The sequence below is a fragment of the Copadichromis virginalis genome, linkage group LG12 (assembly GCF_057382275.1).
Source record: "Copadichromis virginalis isolate Kocher_CV1m ecotype Utaka linkage group LG12, C_Virginalis_male_GT1.1, whole genome shotgun sequence".
Taxonomy (NCBI): domain Eukaryota; kingdom Metazoa; phylum Chordata; class Actinopteri; order Cichliformes; family Cichlidae; genus Copadichromis; species Copadichromis virginalis.
In genome coordinates, this window is record NC_140629.1 from 30401609 (window position 1) to 30415511 (window position 13903).

Below are 13903 nucleotides of genomic sequence, written 5' to 3' on the forward strand. Positions count from 1 at the left end.
GCTCTTCCTGTCATGTTGCTCGTTCTCCATAAAAGTAGATGTTTGCTATCCACATTAAAGCCTCTAAGTAAAGAGCGGCCCAAAACACCTTATCATCAGCTGCTAATTGCACTGGGAAGGAGGCTTTACGAAGAAAGGAAAAACAGTGACCTCAATAAACTGTATTGCAAAACTGTGATTTATGTCAGCGAAACAATAATCAAAGAGAGGAAGCTGAAACTTCAACCTTTTCTCATTATGTCATTATGTCCAAAACTGGTTTCAAAACAACTTTGTGGGATTTATGCACTGTAATCAAATCAAATGGACCACCTGAAATAGTTGCTTCACACCTTGGGTGTTTTTGCAAAAATTATTTGGCCTGAGACACTGTTAATTCATGTCTTCCCTTCTAGTTCAGAGGGCTTTACATGAACTAATAAATATATCAGTTCACAAGAAGTCATCTAACTTTTCTACAAAGGGCTGATGATGATGTTAAGCTAAGCAAACTGTGTTGGAAATAGACAAACCCTGCTCTTAACGGCTGTTTTAGTAAAACGCACTGTACTACAGCAACAGTTGCGTGCTATCCCCCAATAACTAACATTAGCTTAATATAAAGGCAAAAGGTTTAGATTAATGGCATTCAGTGTATCCATATTTGAATATTTAGTTACAAAGATACAAAGGCATATCCCATTTCTCCCATTACCGTTTTACTAGTAAAATTGGTTTACTTTGCATTAAAGCTTATTTAAGCTGACAAAGATGCTGAAACAGCACCACTGTACTGTTGTTTACTGCATGGCAAATAAAAAGGCAAAATGTCTTTTTATTTTCAGTGCCTAGAACAAACTGAGGCCAAATTGTTTTTAAAAAAATAAAGCACCATATCCACTACTTTCACAGAATTAGTGCATTCTAGTGTGGTTATAAGCCAGATATAACTGTCTAAATACATCTGTCTTTTTAAGAAGCACACAATATCTGATCATTATTCCTCCCACAGTGTCTGTAAACATATTCATGAGTTCATCTATTCTCTTAAAGTAAATGTACCAAACGCACTTGTGATTTTCTGCATCTGTGATTTAAAAAAGCTTAACAATAAATCAATCAATGAATTTTTCACAAACCGTTACAAGTTATTGTGTAAAAATAGTAACATGTATGCACGTCAGCGCCTGAATGTGTTGTTTTTCATCCTGATCAGTCAGTCAAAAGCAGTTTAAACTGTGGTCTGTTAATGTTGTGTCATCGTGCTTTATGACTTCATTAAATCCAATAAAAAGAATGAGCAATCCCACAGCTATCATCTAGGAATACTCCTGCCTCATTTTCCTCCTGTTTCTACATGTTTTATCAATAGTCACACCTGATTTATTTGCAGACTAAAGAGATAAATTATTAATAATAAAACTGATAACCATGATTTCTTTGTGACATCCGTGAGCCATCAGAGAGCATAAATATAACCTGGCCAACAAAAACTTCTGTATATTTAAATTGAATTTGCATACATTTTACATGGCTTTTATCTGGATATTAAATACATGAAATTAGTGTAAAAGCATTAACCAACTTTGAAAAAAACCTCTCTTTCTCTTAAATCAAAGAATTGTTGACAAATCGGATAAAAGACAGTCAGAAAACTATAATAATGCATATGGCTATACAACCCCCCCCTGCATTTAGAGCCTTTAGATCATTTTTAGAATTATAATGGATAATTATTACTAAATTGTTTTATAAAACAATATCTCTTATACCCAAGCAAATACCTGACAATAGGGAAAATAAGAACCATCGTGGACGTTTTTAACCAAGATACCACATATATACGAAGGAGTGCAGCTCTGAAGACCGAGATAACATTGTTCTATTACTGTCAATGAAAGTGGTGGCTTGAAAACTTGGGGCATAAAAAAAACTAAAAGTAATTTTGGGGCACATAATTATAATTAAAAGTGTGACCTTTATAAAAATCTGGATATGACTGACTATGCTGGTAAAACCTTTTCCACTCAAGGGAAAAAGCACCACCCCCTATTCTCCCTACAGCATCTCCACTCTCTTGATAGTTCCCAGTCAAGATCCACCCCTGAAACCCTTCCTCAAAAAAATCCTTCAGGAGGTCAACAGAGAGATTAAGACCCTTCGAATGGGGTCATGGAGATCAATGATCAAACAGAGAGCCAGGGACAGGCCCCATACCCCCCACTCCACCCACTTTATTTCAGAAAGCCTGATAATAAAGACAAAAAGGCTGGCTAACAATTACTTCCCTACACCATGACCCAGCCACCCTCTTAATCTCAGGAGGTGGCCTCACCTATAGTTGTCACTGAACTTTCCACCAATCAGTGATTAGAACATTTCTATTTTGTGTGAGTCTCAAATATGAGCTAAAAAATTCAAATGAGGGCCAAAAAAAAAAAAAAAAAAAAAAAAAAAAAAAAGAAGAAGAAGAAAAAAAGATTTAGCAATTCAAACTGTGTTTGAGACGCTAACATTTTAAATAAACTAATGCAATACAGCAAAATGCAATTCTGGGCTTTTTAAAAGTGAACTTTCCACAAACCTCTTTACATGGGAAGAAAAAAAATGTTAGTTGTGGAGTTTCTATCATTGTGTGAGCCACATTCCTGGGGACCACAGGAGAACAGAAACTGGCTGCGAAGAACCCCACTCAGCTGTGGGGTTGCTGAAGATGTTCCCTGCAGAAAACTTGCCTCCCACTCAGTTACAGCTTTTCACATGCTGGAGTAAGTTCAACATTTTTCTAGCATACTTGGATTGTAAAAGAAAGGACGCCACACAGTTTTGTAAGGACTTGCAAATACATTTTTGGTATAACCACGTATGAATAGACAAGAAATTAAAAGTAAAGTAAGTGAGCATCAAATAAGAGAGGGGCCAGAGGTCTTAAACTTCCTGTCCCTAGTGCTTTTGCAGTGACACTGTCAAGATTTAGACGCTCTAGATCTCAGAAAAGAGGACAGAAATTAGCCTTAGTTTCTAAAATTTTAAGAAGCTTCACATCATAAAGTCAGATTTACACTGTGAGCGATGAACTGGTAGAGATTCAATTTGATTTTCAGTTTTAAGTTCTTTAATAGCTGGAATCCCTCAACAGACTTGAAAATAAATAAATAAAGGTGAAAATCTGTGCAATGCATATGCAAAGTCTCACTTGACCACTCATCAGATGGCATTTCACGATGTGTAATTTTTATTTATTTATTTATAAATGAGCGTGTCTCTCATTTATACATATGCAGTATGTGTTACAACGTAGTATATGAATGCAAAAAACAAAAACAAGTCCAAAATGCCAAATGTAAAAGTGGGATTTCCCCTTTTTCCCCATTAGCTTAAGCTAAAACAGTAACCACTCTAAAATTTTGTGACTCAGATAAAGAATTCACAGAGTCACAAACCAAGATATTTTAAAAAAAGTGAACTTTTTTGGATACATTTAAGTATGGACAAGGAAAATTTGTGGGGGAGCATACTGGTTAACAGTAGATGCAAAAAAAAAAAAAAAAGTTCATTCAGTTAAACGTACTCCTGCTAGGATCAGCTGAAGGCAGAAACCACAGCCCATATAATGCATTGTCTACGTCTGTGTGCCCACTGGTGTCTCTGTGTATGTTTGCATCTGCCAGCCTGTTTTAGTCAAAACATGGCCAATTGATGATCAATGATTGTTTGCATGTTTGGTGAGGAATCTGTCAATATCTGTGTCCTCTTTCGTGTCTTAATCCTCTAGATCAGGGGTCGGCAACTTGCAGCTCCGGAGCCGCATGCGGCTCTTTAGTCCTTTTAGTGCGGCTCCGCGTGGTTTGGGAAAATAAATTAGAAGTATTTAGCTGAAGTGTATTTTATTTATGTTAGTTATTTTTTTTAACTCGTAGTTCTAAATTGGAAGATTATTGTGATATTGAAATATAAAAATAAAATTATATTTTATTATTTTTTCATCGCTCAAAATAAGCGTCACACTTGCGGAAGCCGGTATACCCGCCGAAAGATGAAAGTACAGCCCCGATTTGCAGACGCTGTGCGCAGAGATTCAGGAGCAGAAGTCCCATTGTAAACATATCAAGGCAGACCCGACCATATTTCCATGAACACGCTTTTCAGCATCTCTTTATTGACCACTTTTCACACACGGTTGCTGTACGCATCCAGCCGGCTGCAGCTTTTCAGCTCACAGCCCGACACATACCTACAACAGCATAGATAGCACAGACGTTAAGGCGGCGAGGCATGATTGCGGGTGCCGCTCAGGTGCGTCCGCCTCCCCTGCAGCGGTGCTGCAGACCGCACCTGACCACACACATTAACCTGGTAAAATACATATCTAAGCAGTGTGTTTCATCTTTTAGCAGCATAGTGCATTTTTTCCAATTATTTTTTAAAAGTCAGGTCAAGGCTCCAAAATCCCAAAGGCGATATAAGGGTGGCGGCTCACAACAGTTTTTGTTTGATACATGGATCATTTTAGTTCAGCTGGGTTTCTTTCCTTTTGTTATATTTCTTTAAGAGTTCAAAATGTGTTAATTACATAAATAAAATGTAATTTTCTCTGTAGCATTTCATGGATTTCATAAGCAACACACCTTAGTTGTTCACACAAAGCATAAAGGTAAAAAACAATATATACAGTGTTATCTTCGTTTTAGATGTCAAAAAGTATTTGCGGCTCCCAGTGTTTTCTTTTGTGTGGAAACCGGGTCCAAATGGCTCTTTGGGTCTTAAAGGTTGCTGACCCCTGTTCTAGAAGGAAAGGCAGACTGAGAAATCATTTTTAAGAAACAATTTAATAATTAACAGACCAACAAAAATTGTTTTTCCTCTTTAAAATGCCCTCCACTTGTCCAGTTATGATGCTTGTCAGTGCAGTGCAACTCTGCATAGGCAACATGAGATTTCACATGGTACACTGAAAACAGATGTGCTGCAATTCATACCAGACTACAAAATGCTCAAAATGAAGAAAAGCATAATGGACTCCTCAGGTCTGGATTCACTTGAGCTTGAGTGTGTGAGTATAAGTGAGGGAGTGAGTAAATGAGGGAATGAGAGTGTGAAAAAGAGAAAGAACAAGAATGGGGAAGAAAATAAAAGACAGTACAGTGTGTGCGTACGTGTGCATATGCGGGCATGTGCATGGGGTGGGGTGGGCTTTTCAATCATCCAGGGAAGCTGACCCCAATGTTTCAACGCCTCTGTCTTCAATCCTGCAGGGGAGCCTTTGTAATGGCTCCCAAAGTCAGATATTGCAGCCTGTTCCTTCTTCCTCTGTTTACCGTATTTTTTGTGTTAGTTCCCACACCAGGCATCATGACTCAGTCCAGACCTCCACTGGTTTTCCCACTCTTCATATGCTGTATCATCAGTTTTATTTCTACTTCTGTCTTTTCCTCAGACTACAACTAAAAAACACCAACATCCACGACACTGATAGCATTTTCTAAAACAACAGCACCTCATGGATGCATTCCATTAAGGCCTGCCATCCAAACAGACCTGCTTTGTTGAGGTGTTATATCAACAGGGTGACCTCCCCTCAACACCTCCCTAGCTTCCTTGGGCCCCCCAATGGCAGGAGATTGATGTCAACAAGGAATTTTATCCCATGTTTCCTTCTACCTCCTCCAGACCCAACCTGCTCCCAAAAACACTTGCTCCAGCACAGAGGGCTTCAGTCAGGCCTTAACAGGCTGGCTAAGCTATATTACCCCATTGCCACCTACTCTCACCCCTTGCTCTTACAGTGTCAGAAACACCCTAAGTCACTGATGTGACACCATAAACAAAGAGTGCCCCAGAAAACAGCACTAACAAATGCAAGCATGTGTGTGTTAAGGAAATGATCCTTGTTCTGTCAACAGTGTGGTTGCTGTGAGAAAAAGGTCAACAAGGAGACGTAATTTGTGTATAGTGTCATCGCCAGAAAAGCTGCCAATAGAATTCAGACCAACTAAATTTGGGACTGTTTCATGGGTGGTGCTTGTCAAACATTCACAAGAAGCAAGAACCTGCAATGCAGCTGCTGTCTTTGAAGGTTTGTAGAGTTCAAATGAAAACCTGCTGGAGGAGTAAGGGGTCTGCAACAGCACATTTACAAGTTCCAGTAAAAATTTGCAGCATTACTTAATTATATTCATCTGTGGCTTAAATCTAATATTGCAATCTAGATCACAGCCCTGCAATGACAGAATCATGATACTGCTTTTTCAGCAGGCTTCCAGAAAAGCTGTAAAATTATGAAATATTCACTCAGAGGCCAATTTGATTAGATGTTAATGACTGCCAATTAAACAGGTGTACCTAACAAACACTGACATGGCAGCAGCTCAATGTCTTTAAGCAGGAAGATGACTTTCTAACATTGAACCAGGCCATCAGAATGCAGAAGAAAAGTGATATAAGTGACTTTTAATATGGTGTGGTTGTTGGTGTCAGACAGACTGGTCTGAGTATTTCAGAAACTGCTGATCTACTGGGATTTTGACGCAACTGCTAGCATTTACGGAGAAAAAATAATCAGTGAGCAGAAGTTCTTTAGGAGAAAATGCCTTGCTGATGTCAGATGTCAGAAGGAAATGCTCAGATAGCTTCGAGCTGATAGGGAGAGAAGAAAAATTCCTTGTTGCAACCAAGCTATGTAGAAGAGCATCTCTGAATACACAACAGTTCAAACCTTGAAGCAGATACCTTACCATGTCCATCCCTTTATGACCACAGTCTACTCATCTTTATCACTGCTGTCTCTATATACCACGTCATAACGCTTTGATCATCTAAAACTAATGTCCTGAACATTACTTTGAATTCACTCTGTTCACATGACCTCCACAGTCACCAGTAGTGCTCCTTTTGGCTGTGGTGAAATGAAACGGGATCTGCATCATGATTATGCAGCTGACAACTGTGTAAAGCCATCATCGCAATATGGATGAAAAATCTCCGAGGAATGTTTCCATGATCTTGTCAAAAATTGGTGCCATGAAGACTTAAGGCATTTCTGAAGGCAGACAGAGGTCCAGCAAGCACTTTACTATGGTGTATAGGGCTGCCACGATTAGTCGACTAGTCACGATTACGTCGACTATTAAAATCGTCGACGACTAATTTAATAGTCGACGCGTCGTTTGAAGCTTTGTAAGATCCCAAAAGACGCAGGAATAAGTAGTAGGATTTAAGAGTGTAATAACGGACTGAAACAGAAGATGGCAGCACTGCATGTACAAGGATGCCAGCTGCCGTTAAACCCCGAAGAAGAAGAAGCTGTGTCCCAGAATTCATAGCGCAGCCCAGCTCAGTTTCGAACAATGGCGGCAGCTAGTTAGTTTTAATATTACTCTTATTATTCTTTCTGGGTCACAAAATAAATGTTTAACATATTTTCAGGCGAGAATGTAGCTATGGAAACCTCAAATATCTGCTCAGTTTATCAAGACTATTTTACTGATGCAAATGGTGAAAATCACAACATAAGTAATATTGTCGATGGGTTCAATAAATTCTTCATAAATGTTGGCCCTGAACTAGCAGCAGACATCCCGTGTCATAAAAATGAAAATATCAGTAATATAAAATCAAATCCCTTTTCACTGTTCCTCTCAGCTACAAATGAGCAAGAAGTAATAAATATCACATTGAAATGTAAAAGTAAGTCTTCAATGGATTATCATGACATAAATATGTCTGTAGTTAAACAGGTTATTCTGAATATTGCTAGTCCCTTAACATATATCTGTAATTTATCATTTCAGTCTGGTTGTTTTCCAAAAAAAATGAAAATTGCGAAAGTAATACCACTATATAAAAGTAATGACAAACACAGTTTTACCAATTATAGGCCTATTTCTCTACTGCCTCAATTCTCAAAAATTCTAGAAAAACTTTTTAATTCAAGATTAGAAAAATTCCTTGAAAAACATCAAATAATAAATGTTGGTCAGTATGGTTTCAGAACGCAAAGAACCACTTCAATGGCGATAATTGAGGCAGTAGAAGAAATTACTGATACACTGGATAAAAAAAAATATGCAGTTGGTATTTTTGTTGATCTCAAAAAGGCCTTCGACACAATCAATCACTCAATATTATTGGATAAATTGGAAAGATATGGTATTCGAGGGAAAGCTGGTAACTGGTTAAAAAGTTACCTAACGGGTCGGGAACAATATGTTAGCATAGGGCATTACCACTCAGAGAAACTTGGTATTACATGTGGTGTTCCCCAAGGGTCAGTGTTGGGACCAAAACTTTTCAATGTATACATAAATGATATTTTTGATGTTTCTCAAGTACTTAAACTCATACTGTTCGCAGATGACACCAACATATTTTTCAGTAGCGATGATTATACTGATCTTGTAATGACCGTAAAAATGGATGGACATAAATAAATTATCATTAAATATAAATAAAACTAAAGCAATGTTTTTTGGTAATTTAAAATATAATGTAGAATTACCAATTATCATTGAAGGTGTACCAATTGATAATGTGAGTGAAAACAAATTTTTGGGAGTCGTAATTGATAACAAAATTTCATGGAAACCCCACGTCAGACACATAAAAACCAAAATTTCCAGAAGCCTCGCAGTTTTGAACAAAGTGAAACCATACCTTGATAAAGATGCACTTCGTACTCTGTACTGTACTCTGGTTCTTCCATATCTTACATATTGTGTGGAAGTGTGGGGAAACACATATAAAAATACAACTAATCCATTAGTCACAGTACAGAAACGAGCACTGCGTATTATTCACAAGGCTGGTTATCTAGATCATACTCACAAACTCTTTCTTCAGGCAAAGTTACTTAAATTCCAGGATCTGGTTAATTACAATACATCCATAATTTTGTATAAAGCTTTTACTAAACTTTTACCGGCAAATTTACAAACTAGATTTGAAATTCAAGAAAAGGTTTATAATGTGAGAGGCTTTGGAGAATTCAAATTACCCAGAACTCGAACAACCCGTAAAGGTTTTTGTGTGTCTGTATGTGGTGTGAAAATCTGGAACAGTCTGAGTTTACAATTGAAACAATGCAAAAATATTCATAGATTTAAATTTCTCTACAAACAGTTGGTCTGGTCACAGTATACTCAATGATGCTTTTAGTGTGCTCTGTAATGTCTGTTCTCTTACCATTGCTGGTATGGATTCCAAAAAAAAAAAAAAAAAAAAAAAAAGTGTGCGTATGTATGTACATATATGTACATGTGTGTGTAGATATATATGTATGTATATGTATTTGTTACTTGTAGTTATTACTGCCTGTTACCTGTGGTAATGCAATTTATAATTTATATATTCTGTATTCAGTTATGAAGGCTCTAATTGTTGTTTGCGAGCTGCCGTTTAGATGCTTGTATCTGCCCGGGGCTGTTGATGGGTCTGTATGCAATGATGGGCGTAGCTGCGGGAAGTTTGTTTTTTTTGTTGATGAGTGAGTATAGGGGTGGGATTTAATAAGTTTTTGTCATGGTCTCCGTGCCTGCCCGGTCGGCCCCACAAGGCTACAATTGCTGTTGCTGTTTTCTCCCTCTCTGCCTGGGCGGAGCTCACTGTGGGCTCCCGCCCTTGGCCCACACACACACCTGACAACACTCACCCATCATCACCGGGAGCACTATTTGAGGCTGGAACACAGATCCTCTCGTCGCTGGATGATTGTACCCCTAACGTTAGTGTTCTCACAGCTCTTGTGCTTCATATCCGTGACTTGTGATTAGTTGGTGACCTGCCTTCTCGTCTGCTTCAGATTCCCCCCCCGGACCTGCGACCTCCCTGCTGCGGGAAAGTGTGTGAGTGTGAGAGAAGAAGACGTGAGCGAGTTACCCTGTGATTTCCCCCCCGGAGTTTTGGATCCCTTCACTGTACATATATTGCACTGCACTGTAAATAAACCACACCTTGGAGATACCTTACCGCTCTGCGCTTGAATCCCTGTACCAGATCGTGACAGTTTTCTTCGTCCCACTCCTTTTTCAGGCAATTTTTGTTTTTTGTTTTGTGCATTTTATGTTCAATATAGGTATTTGTTGTGCCTGAAAATGAACAAATAAATGAAAATGAAATGAATGAAGACACCACATACTTTCAAAAGCGCTCCGACGTTTTCGGAGACGTCTGTTACCCACTAGCTCGATAGCAAGCCGGGGGCAAGGCTCACTAGAGCCGTGAGAACACCGGACTCCCGGCAAATCGTTTTCAAACCCACCGCCGTCTTTCGCTACTCAGGTTAAACATGATATATGAGTCACTTAGATAACTTAAAAAATTTATTGTTTGGATTTTTTTTTGTATTTTATTTGTTCCTGAGTGAATCGGTTTGGCTGAGATTAAAGTTAAAGTTTTCACACAGCTGAATAAACCTCAAGCAGACAGCTGATTATCAGAAGTGTGAGATGCTCCAGAATTTACTCCGGTTTCCTGTTATAGTTTAGATAGCAAGGAGTTTATTAAACTTCACCGAAACAATCTGCAAACTTCATTAAAATTGAATAAACTATCATTTTGTCTTTATTTTTAGTTAGCACATACCTTAAACACTTAAAGCTGTAAGCTAATGATAGTTATATAAGAGCAGATGCTGCTGGTGCAATAAGCTGTACGTTTTACGTTCAATGGATTTGATTAGTCGACTAATCGCAAAAATAATCGGTGACTAGTCGACTATCAAAATAATCGTTTGTGGCAGCCCTAATGGTGTACTTCATAAAGTGGCTGGTGTGTGTTTTTTTAATCATCCTAATTATACACATTAATATCTAGACACACTACCCCTTTAAACTGAATATGCGTGGCGTCATGGGCGCCAAAGGCTCACTGACTGGCACGGGGCACAACAGCTGGCCCATGTGACTTCATTGGACATAAGAGGTGAGACAGCCCAATTTTCGGAAAATCTCAGTGTTGGCTATGACAGGAAGTTGTCAGAACACACATGCATCATCTTGCTGTGTACATCTGGGCTGTCCACTGCCTGAGGCACCTGTGACAGACACATACGCATCAGAACTGGACCATGGTTCATCCTTCAGATTCAATACTTATTTTCCTCTTGCATAAAAATGCTGAATAAATAAACACACATAATTTATCTTATGTCTCCAACTAGAACCAATATCATGGGAACCTTGGCAGAAATGGAAACAAACTCCAGGCAGAGACCCCTGTGGATGCTGAACAAATGTTTAGTTAACGTATAGAGAAGTTTTCCTCTCAGCCGTTCTGTTTCCACTTTTCTTTTCCATTACAGTATCAAAGATATTTAGCTCTATATATAACACAGAGACAAAGAAACAAAGGGTTCTTTAACAGTTGGTCTAAATTTTTGTTTTGTCTTATGCAAAGATTATTTATGAGTCACTGAACATTAAGCTCCTTCAGTGACAAGGCATGAGTCAGATATGTGCACACAGGGACGGTAACACTCATAATGACCATAGAAATACAAACACACAAACAGATTACAACGAATACAAATATGGACATGAAATAGCATTTCTTTGGTATCTAAACTGGATTAACCACTGTGAAAAATTCTGTCAAAGTATATTAATAAACCATAAGAATAATTCAATTAAATAATACATGTTATCACTCACAGCAGATTCCAGTGCTTTATGTTAATCACCAATTTGTCATACGTGCTAGACACGATGTATATATACACAAGAGCATAGAAGGTAAAGTAAATAGAAATTAAAATAAAATTGCAGCTGGAGTTTCTTATGATCTGTAATCAATTCAAGTGCATGCATAACTAAGTCAGAAATACTATGACAAACACACATAGAACAGCAACATGGAAAACGTTCAAATTCCCAGTGACGTTCAGCTGATAGTAGACATAGTATCAAAACAACTGCATCAATCCTGAACAACTAGTTTTATGCAAGTCTTTCATGATGAACTAAACAGGGCCTTCCAACGGGGTGCAAAAAAGGCCTTTAGGCAACTTTTATCCAACCCCTCCATCCCCATAAGTCAGTCTCATGTGTCATCAGTGTTTGCACACAGTTCAGCCAAATCAGAAACTGATGACTGACTGATAAGGACACATCACGCCAAGACCGCTCAGAGAATATGGGCAGGCCACAGGCAGATTAATTAATCTGCTATGATTTGAGGGCCAACAAGGGGACCAGTGTTGTCGAGCTCAAAGCGAGCAGTTGCCATTTAAATGATCAATAAGATGAGTGGGTTTCCGTGACTATTGTGGCTCATGCTCAAGTGCATCCAATCCATACTAATTAGTTACATTAAGTTAAAACTGATTCTGGTGGTGTTGGGCTCCAGAGTGCAAAAAAAATAAAAAATCCGTACAGAGTCTAAAGCTTTTCATTGGTTGCCTGACATGTGTGCATAGCTTTTTTCTGCGTTCCATTGCAGAACACTAAATGTTTGCTCTGTGTGTTGCTGCAGCTGATTCTTTTATTCATTTCTGCTGCTCAGAGTGCGATCAACACCCGCTAGCTGATCTGTAAAATTGCACTCCTGTTTCATGCACTTTGACTCACAAGTGTGGCTAAAATTGAACCGCTGGCGTTTGGTGTTCGATTCCTGCGTCATAATATCGAGTACTGATTGTATTTGTGACGTTTGTTCATATCCCTTTTAAACATTGTACCTAATTAGAGACAGGTCATCATGTTCTAACATTGTCTATGAACAAAGTGTGATTATATTTGGAAGAGTGAAGCCAGTTGCTCCACTAAATACGAATGCAAGTAATATTTAATAAACCTAGTTAGAGGTCCTTGCAGCACAACACAAAAGTTATTATTGTGGCACCAAAGACTATGGTTTGCTTCTCAAATTAACTGCTCGCACACCTAAATGCAATATTTTTCTGAAGCCCAGCAGTAACATCTTTGCTTTAGTTACAATTACTTTATGTCACAACAGAATCAGTCTCACAGCTTATCCCTTTTTCATTTCCCACAGTGGATTTCACATCCCTGAAGTAGCAACATTGGTGGTCCAGGGTAGGAAATGCAGATGGTGCTCTCTCTAACTATTCATCTTTGTCATCATTTAGAAACATCAAATAGGACCCTAAACATGATGTATGTGTGTATATATTTCTGTGTGTGTTTGTGATTTTGAGAGCGAGTGTCCACGATTTTAAAACGTATGTAGTGAGCACTGGATAAGAAATGCTAGATATAACATCCTACTCTAAGAGACTTCTTAGAGTCTCTTAGAACTGAATTTTTTGACCTTTTTGTCCTTTATACCCAAAACACAAGCAGTCATCAACTTTGTCCCAAGGTGAGGGTGTCACACGGGTTGTTCTGATTGATTACATTAAGATCTTTAGAATCAGAATACTTTATTGATACCTGGGGGAAATTATATAATGCTGCTAATTATGTTGTGCTAAATTTTGTTATATGAGATAGGTGACACAGAATGCCTTGCTATAGGATCATTTCACAGCAACATACTGTATATACCCAACACCTTCATGCTTGGACTTGGGCATGCTTTGAAATTAAATTAACAGATGGATATTTCTGACTGCTGAACTGAGAGTGTGATGTATATATGCATTTATAGAGATGCAAGTTTATCTTATCTCCTTAACTGCTCTCTCCCCACCCAAGTTATTCAGCAACAAAAATGTGAAAGAGACAAAAAAAAAAAAAAATGGAAAAGACACAGGTCTGGTGGAATTTTCTACTACTAAACTAATCTAAAGAGGTCTTTAATAATCTGAGTTTATCCCTTTGCTGGGGACCAGACTGCCTTCGGAAACCCCCCCCCCCCCCAAAAAAACCCAAAGTCCATTGACACACAAAAGCCAGAACTCCACTACTATGAAAAACACAGAAATTTCATCCTTAGGTTTCACAATTTTCAATATCTGGCAATATGTTAA

The 13903-nt window shown here is 38.3% G+C and overlaps 1 protein-coding gene across 6 annotated transcripts in view; it reads right to left on the bottom strand.

The window, feature by feature from the left end:
* Positions 1-13903, bottom strand: part of LOC146697313 (ADP-ribosylation factor-like protein 15) — a 102622-nt gene that overhangs the window by 33093 nt on the left and 55626 nt on the right. The window lies entirely within an intron of this gene.